At 41.9% G+C, this 8,685-nt stretch overlaps 1 long non-coding RNA gene across 3 annotated transcripts in view; it reads left to right on the top strand.

Annotated features, from left to right (window-relative positions):
• The window catches only part of LOC108533543 (uncharacterized), a 44,548-nt gene that overhangs the window by 6,976 nt on the left and 28,887 nt on the right, over positions 1-8,685 (top strand). For 2 of the 3 annotated variants that reach the window (XR_001886758.1, XR_001886757.1), the window contains exon 1: positions 3,015-3,124. The exons of the other annotated variant lie outside the window; for it this stretch is intronic. This is a non-coding gene — a long non-coding RNA (uncharacterized LOC108533543). Of the gene's footprint in view, positions 1-3,014; positions 3,125-8,685 lie in introns of those variants that run through there. 3 annotated transcript variants of the gene reach the window in all.

The raw sequence follows: 8,685 nt of genomic DNA, 5'->3' as shown, positions 1-8,685 counted from the left end.
AAAAAAAAAAAAAAAAAAAAAAAAGAAAACTAATGAACTGGAGTATTGAGCGCAATGAACACAGCCAACTACTGTAAAAGGAGACAAGATTTTATGAAATATAAACATAGTTTTAACTAGATGAAAACTATAAGGAGTAAATTGTGCCTATTTTTTAACCACAATAAAATGAATAAAAGAAAGTAACAATATAAATGGCAATTCACAAATTTCTATGTTAAAACCAGACATAAACCCTCGAATTCATAAGTGCAGTGTTTCAAAAAGAGATAAAAAATACTTAATAGAAATAATGTTCAAACTTCCTAAGGGCAAGAGAAAGAAAAAATCTGAGAGTGAGAGAGAGATAACCTACCAAAGTGAAATCAAAATACCCACAGCCTATAGAGTCAGGAAGCAGCAAAATAAACATGAAAAGTGCTGAGAGAATTTGCTACTGTGAATAGCAATTGCAATAAACATGTCAGTGAATTTTTTTTGATAGAATAATTTACTTTTCTTTGAATATGTACCCAGTAATGAGACAGCTGGGTCAAATAGTAGTTCTGTTTTAAGTTCTTTGGGACATCTTCAAACTGCTTTCAATAGTGGCTGAATTAGTTTACAGTCTCATCAATAGTATGTAAGCATTCCTTTTCTCCACAACCTCACCAGCATCTGTTATTTTTGGCATTTTAATAATACACCTTCTGACTGTGCTAGAATAGTATCTCATTGTTTCTACTGTCTTTAATTGTAGTTCTTTATGCTATCTCTAACCTACTCCGATCTATCACCAGCCATCATTATTACTATGGCCTTGTTGTTTAATCCAGTCAGTATTCGTAGGTCTTGATTTGTTTGTCCTCTTGGAAACTTTCCACTCCTTTATAACTTCTTTGTGCAATGCACAAACAATAAAACTGTCCACCGAGAATCTTGTGCCCAAAAAAGTATCTTTTAGAAATAAAGGTGAAATAAAGACATTTCAGATAAATAAAAACTGATGCAATTTTTTTGCTAGCAGACAGACATTATATCGAAAACACTAAAAGCAGTTCTTAAACTGGGTGTGATGGTTCACGCCTGTCATCTTCATGCTTAGAGACCCAGGGTACTGCCCTGAAAGTCTCCACCCTGAATTCCCACAACACACCCCCTGCAATACCCCGCGATTACCTTCCATACCCTCGGCATAGTTCTCCACTCCCAGATCCGCGTCGGCTTGACCAGAGCCCTTGAGATCCCTTCCCGCAACATCCCAAGACCCCATGCAGGAGGTGAGGCATCCCGATTTAAGGGGAAGGAGGAAGCTGCCCAGGGGGCGGGCATAAGTGCCTCCTGGGGCGGGATTTGGAGGTGGAAATGAAGCACAGTTGGAGAGCCGGAAGGCGCTGGGATGACCGCATCGCCACCCTTAGTCATTTGAGAGTTTGGGCAGGACTGGCTGCACCCCCGGCCAGAGCTGTTCACTCCACAAAGGGCCTGTGGAGGCCCCAAAGAAGGCTATGGCGCTCTCTGGCTGGAAAGGAGGAAATTCTAGAAGACTTCCTGAAAGAGGCTGCAATCCCAGGGAGACTGGAGCTGCAGAAAAGTAAAGTACCCCAAGCAAGGGTCACGTCTTGGAGGAAGGTGTGGCTGAGAGAATGTCTCGGGCGAAAGAAAAGGTGCCCCAGAGCTCCTCTCCTGTTTCCTCTGTATGTGGCGCCTTCTGGCTGCCCATGGGAGCCTTCCAAGGTGGTCCGGTGCTTCCCACTGAAGACAGGGCACCCGGGGCCCCAAGAGGGAAGCCATAGTCTCAGTCACACGGTAGAGCTGGAAGGCTCCAGGCTCCCTCCTGATAGGCTGGGCAGGAGCTGCAATGTCCTAGGTCAGTGTCAGGGGCTGGGGCTCCAGCAGGAGTGTCCCCGGAAGTGTGAATCAGCCAGTCAGGCCAGTGTTCCACCGTCCACCTGGGAGCCCAGACCCTGGAGCGGCATCTAGGCTCCCGGGAGGCGGATGAAGTGCCTTCCCAAAGTGCCCCCTACCCCCGCCTATTCCTTCAGCCAGTACCCGGGTCCCCTCGGTCATGGCTCCGCCTCTTCCAACCCAGACTACCTAGGGTCGCTGACGAGCAGCAGCACCGGCGGTCCTGCAGGCGCAGGCGCACCCTGGGGTGGTCGTTCAGCCGCTGCGTGGTAGTAGAAGGGGCGCTCCTGGGGCGCAGCTGGGTGCGCAGGTCGCTGAGCGTGTCCAGAGGCAGTCCGGTCAGAGGCAGCTGGGCCTCATCGGCTAGGGTCTCCTTGATGTGGGAGCGTTTCCAGCGCGCCAGCCCCCTCCGTAGCACCCCTGACGGCGCCCACCCGGCTTTGGCTCTGGTCCCGGCCCTTCGTACCCACAGCGCACCCTCCCAACCAGCCCAGCTTCCAGTCCCCGCCTCCCATTGCCACCTTTTCTAAAGCTCAGGCTTCCTGCTCAGAAGACTGGAGGCCAGGAAGGTTATGAAATCTGAAGCTTTCAAATAATTGTAATTATATTGTTTTAATTTGCGAGTAACATATGTGTACTGTGTAAGTGTATACATATGTAAACACGCAAATATAATTCAGAAAGTGATATATATGTAAGGTTAAATGCAAATGTCCCTCAGAAAGGGCCAGGTCCCAGCACAGGGAGGAATCTCTGCCTGAGAACGCTGCAGCCAGAAACCTGCCGCACTCCAGAACTGCTTGAACCTGGGAGACGGAGGTTGCAGTGAACCGAGAATGCGGCCCTGCACTCCAGCCTGGCTACAGAGCCAGACTCTGTCTCAAAACAAAACAAAAACAAAAACAAAAAACCCCGCCACTCTCACTTCATTCAGCCAATGGTCCGAATACGTCTCCTGTCACTCAGGGCCTGAAGGGGTGTGGCCTGGAGCCCCAGCCAAGGGTGAAAACTGTCCAATCAGATTCGCAGCCAGAGAGGAAGCGGCGGCTTCCGCAAGCTGGAAGGGGTCTTTGTCTCCTGGCCACGGGGCTCTAAGGTCAGTTCCTGTCTTCATTGTTCCGTCTTCTACGCTCTAGGATCTCCTAGGTGACTCTACCACAGCCCCTCTTATCCTGTGACCTGCAGGTACTGGGAGATCCCTAGGGAGGACGTCGGAACATCTTGAGGCTGGAAAATGGTGAGGGCGCGGGTTGGATTTCCTGAGGAGGCGGAAGAGGCGGTTTGAATCCGGGCGGGAACTGGCTGCGGTGGGATCTGGGCCTCCTGGTCAGCTCTGGAGTCTGCAGACCCGAGTGCCTGGTGGCACAGCTCGGCCCTCCTTTCCCTCCGTGGCAGATTAGGGGTTGACCCAGCAGTCAAAACCCTGAGCCTCTTGCCCGGTCCATAAGCACGAATTACTCCCCTGCCCAGAACCCTTTCTGGGCAGTTCTGTGTGCAACCCCCAGTCTCCTTCAGATAATGCGGGGCGATTGGAGGGAATAAGGGGAGGGAATCCCCACTTGGGGTCCGGAGTTTTTCCGTAGAAGAAGTAGTGGTCCGTGGGGCCCCCAGTCCTTCCTTTCTCCTCTTAAAAATTAAGTTGAGGATTTTTTAGCATAATCAGGGCTTACTGCAGCCTCCACCTCCCGGGTCCAGGTGATCCTTCCACCTCAGGCCCCAAGTAGCTGGGAGTACAGGCGTGCGCCACCACGCCCCGCTAAGTTTTGTATTTTTTGTAGAGACGGAGTTTTGCTATGTTGCCTAGGCTGGTCTGGAACTCCTGAGCTCAAGTGATCCTCCCGCCTCGGGCCTCCTAAAGTGCTGGGATTACAGGCCTGAGTCCCTGCCCCTGACTACACTGAGGCATCTTTAGAATGTTAAGTAGTGATGTAATTTGGATGTGTTTCCCAGCCACAATCTCAAATTGAAATGTAATCCATAGTGTTGGAGGTCGGACCTGGTGGGAGGTGATTGGATTATGGGGGCGGGTTTATCATAAATAGTTCATCACCTCCCCTTTTGATATTGTCTCTTCAATAGTAAGTTTTCGGGAGAATCTTGTCATTTAAAAGTGTATATCACCCCTCATCCCCTTTGCCCTCTTTGCAAGCTCCTGCTTTGCCTTCCACCATGATTTTAAGCTTCCTCTGGCCTCCCTGGAAGCAGATGCTGGTGTTTGCTTTCTGTACAGCCTATGGAACCATGGATCAATTAAAGCTCTTTTCTTATACATTTATTCCAGTCTGGAGGTATTTTATATAGCAATGCAGGAACGAATTAATACAAACCGATTTATTTGCCCAAACAGCAATTTATGAATGAGGAGAGCACCCAGCTATGGTTTGTGGTTTGTGGGCTCAAAGGTGGGCTTGAAGAAAGGCTTTTTTAAGAAAGCCGTTAGAAGCAAAAGCAAACCAAATTAAATATTCGATTGGGTACAGTTCTATATCGCATTTGCACGGATCAGGTAGAAAATTCCCGGTTATGTAGTCAGAGCTTTATTGGCAGTTTGTGGTTGGTTAAGCCTACGTTTTGTTTTTCTCTAAGTTAGTCATTCACAAGAAATTCCTTTGACATAGTTAGGTTTCCTCAGGTAGAATCCCAGGGCACCGTGGCCATTTCAGTTGACTTGCCAGCTCGTTAATGCTCCACAAAGGGGCCGGTTTTCCTTGCATTTTTCAAATGTATGGCAAGGAGAGTCTCCAAATCCATGACTGTTTTCCTAGCCTAACTGTTGTAGGGCCTGTAGAAAATTATAAATTTACATTTTCTTCCCACATTCCCAAGTGCCAGCTATCCCTCTCCACATCACAAGATTATCATCTATTAGTTCTTTATTTAGTTTTAAAACAGACACAGTATTTTAATTGTTCATTTTCATTTCACAGAGCAGTGGTTGGCTCTTATTTTTCTGTTTGTGAACATTTCACATGACAGAAAAGCCAAGAATAATCACCTGACACTCTACTGTAGCAAATCTTTGCACCTCTCCCCTTACCTTGCCTAGGCACACACAACTTAACAGAATGTCTTTGGGTTGAGGTTGCGTTTTGGAATCTGCAGGGTGAAGTGCCCTCAGCTACTCTATCTCGGCTCACCACAACCTCTGCCTCCCAGGTTCACGCTATTCTCCTGCCTCAGCCTCCCAAGTAGCTGGGATTACAGGTATGAGCCACAGTGCCTGGCTAATTTTGTGTTTTTAGTAGAGACAGAGTTTCTCCATGTTGGTCAGACTGGTCTCGAACTCCTGACCTCAGGTGATCCGCCTGCCTCGGCCTCCCAAAGTGCTGGGATTACAGGTGTGAGCCACTGCGCCCAGCTGCTTTATAATTTTCTATCCTACAGAGGTTTCAAATGTGATTTTATAGAAATTTATATTCAGTAATTTTATCAAAACACTAAGTATCTCTCTAAATATAAGAAAGTCTGAAATTATGTTACTTGAAAATGTTATACCTGTTATATAAACTAATACTTGTCAATTAAACTCTGTATGCCCAAAATGCCTCAACTGTCATATAGTTGAGTGTATCTACTTCATTCATTTATCAAACACACTGTGTCATTGAGGAGCTTAAAAACATTGCTGAGCATATATTAAACTCTCAATTTTAACTTTATTTTTAAATGTCTGTCATTTTACAGTTTTCTCTTATTTAGTCTGAGGCTTACTGGGACTGTCATTCATGTATATATGTGTGTATATATGTATACACGCATACGTATATGTATACACCTGTATATATGTATATGTTTGTAACGTGGATTTTTCACAGATAATAACTGAATACATATATATTTCTTGTACACAATGTATTGATTTTATATGTATACACATAGTGAAATGGTTAGTACAATCAAATTAATGAACAAGCACATCTATCACTTTACATAATTACATTTTGTGTAGTGGGAACAATTAAGATCTGCAAGCAGATTTTCAGCACACATGAGAGTCTTATTAACTATAGTCATAAAACTCTACATTAGGTCACCATAACTTATTTTATAATTAAAAATTCGTACCATTTGAACAACATCTCATTTTCCCCACCTCCAGCCAGGCCCTAGCAGACATCTTTATACTCTCTGCTTCTAGGAGTCCAACCTTTTCATATTCTCCATAAAAGTGAGATCATACAGTATTTGTGTTTCTGTGTCTGGCATATTTCACTTAGCATAATGTTATCTGGGTCCATCCATGTTGTCAAAATGGCAAGGTTTTATAAAGTTTTCATGGCTGAATAATATTCTGTTGAGTGTATGTACCATGTTTACTTTATCCAGTTGGTGTCTACAAGCATTTTAGGTTTGTTTTGTATCTTGGCAATTGTTTGATTCAAGGAAGATGAAGGTCCAGATGTTTATTTGAGATACTATATTTATTGTATATGCAGAAATGGGATAGCTGGATTGTATAGTAGTACTGTTAAATTTTTTAAAAGAACCTTAATAGTGGTTTTCATCATGACTGTTAAAATTATGAATCACTAAGAGTGTACAGTGTTTTAAAAAATATACTTAATGCTTGTTATAACTTTTCTTTTTGATTTTAGAAATTCTAATGTGTGTGAAGTAATATCTCACCATGGTTTTAATTTGCAACTTCCAGATTGGTGATTTGAGCACCTTCCTTATACCTGTTGGCCAATTGTATGCTTTCGTTGAAAATCATGAATGTAGTCTTTGGCTTATTTTTCAATCTTATTACCATGATTATTATAATTTCTGCCCTTGATTCCTATGAGTTTCTTAAATATTTTGGATACTAACAACTTGTCAGATGTGGTTTTCTTATTTTATTGTTCTCTTTGTTGTGCAGAAGCTTTTTAGTTTGATGCAGTCTAACTTGTTTATATTTGCTTTTATTGTTGTACTTTTGCTGTTGTATCCAAAAATTAATTTTCCAGACCAATATTAAGATTTCTTCATATATTTTCATTAAAAATTTTTAAGGATTTCTGTCTTACATAATTAGAATCTTTATTTTATATTTAGTTAATTTTCAAGGATAGTGTCAGAGAAATGGTCTGATTTTATTTTTTTTACCTGTGGGTATTCAGTTCTCCCAGCAACAATCATGGAAGAGACTGTATTTTCTGCATTGTGTATTCTCAGTGCCTCAGTGTCAAAGATAAGTTGATCTTAGATGAATGGATTTGTTTTGGGGCTCTCCATTCTGCTCCACTGATTGTGGTATGCATTTGTATGCACAGAGGATCCTGTTTATATTACAATAGTCTTTAAATGTAGTTTGAAATCAGAAAGTAAAATGCCCCCTGCTTTGTTCTTATTCCTCAAAACTGCCTTGGCTATTCAAAGCAAGTCTCTGGGAGTTTTATGTAAATTTCAGGATTGCATTTTTTATTACTTTAAAAAATTTTACTGGAATTTTGATAGGGCATGTATTGAATCTATAGATTACTTTAAATAATTTGACACTTTTACAATATTTACTTTTTTAATCCATACACATGAAATATTTTGCATTTATTTATGTCATCTTCAGTGTTTTATTATCTTAATATTTCAATATAAAGATTTCTCACCTTGGTTAAATATATTGCTAAGAAATTTATTATTTTGATGCTATTTCAATGAGATTAATATTTTCCAGAAATTATTTGTATGTTAATTTCATATTTCTCTAATTTACTGAGTGTGTTTATTAGCTGAAACAGTCTTTTGGTGTACTGTTCATGGTTTACTATATATAAGATAATGCCACCAAAAAACAGTAACATAATTACTGCTTTCTTTTTAGATTGGATGCCTTTTTTTTTTTTCCTTTTGTCCTTTGAGACAGGGTTTCATTCTGTCACTCAGGCTAGAGTGCAGTGGTGCGATCATGCCTCATTGCAGCCTTAAGCCTTAGGCTCAAACAGTTCTCTCACCTCAGCTTGCCAAGTATCTGACACTACAGGTGTGCATTTTCCACACCTGGCTAATATTTTAAAGTTTTGTAGAGATGGGATCTCACTAAATTGCCCAGGCAAGTCTCAAATTACTAAGCTTAATCCTCCTGCCTCAGTCTCCCAAACTGCTGGGATTGCAGACATGAGCCACTGCACCTGGCTGGATGTCTTTTCCAAAATTTTCTTGCCTAACTGTTTTGGCTAGGACTACCAGTACTGTGTTAAAACAGAAGCTTTTACAATGTCATTAAAAATGACACAATGTACCCTTGTATTGGAAACCCCGTTCTTCTAAATACAAAAATTTGCCAAGCTTGGTGGTGTGCGCCTGTAATCCCAGCTACTCGGGAGGCTGAGGCAGGAGAATCACTTGAACCTGGGAGGTGGAGGTTGCAGTGAGCCGAGATTGTGCTAGTCCAGCCTGGGCGATACAGCGAGACTCCATCTCAAGAAAAAAAAAAAGAAAATGAGACTGATAACTTTCATCAGAGCACAAAGCATCTGATTGATTACAAGAAAATCTAAACATCTATTTCACTTGAAAAGTATTTTTGTCTTAGTAGGAACAAGCTTAGAAATTTAAATCCTATGTGACAAATAACTATATGGTTGAATAGTTGATTTATTTACTCACCTCATAGATTTATTAAAAACACTAATTAAAAATGCTAATACCATAGGTTACTTAGAACCCTGCCCAGCATATAGTAAACTGCCAATTATTACCTATTTGTTAATAACTATTATTCTATAATTTTATCTTCTTTACAATGAAGATTACTAGGACTGTGTCTTATAGATTTTCTTTTTACTTTCTTTTCTTTTTTTTTTTTTTTTTTTTTTT

This window comes from Rhinopithecus bieti, unplaced genomic scaffold (genome assembly GCF_001698545.2).
Source record: "Rhinopithecus bieti isolate Rb0 unplaced genomic scaffold, ASM169854v2 scaffold_11710, whole genome shotgun sequence".
Taxonomy (NCBI): Eukaryota; Metazoa; Chordata; class Mammalia; order Primates; family Cercopithecidae; genus Rhinopithecus; species Rhinopithecus bieti.
Note: the sequence above shows the minus strand (reverse complement) of the source record. Positions and strands in the feature narration are given on the sequence as shown.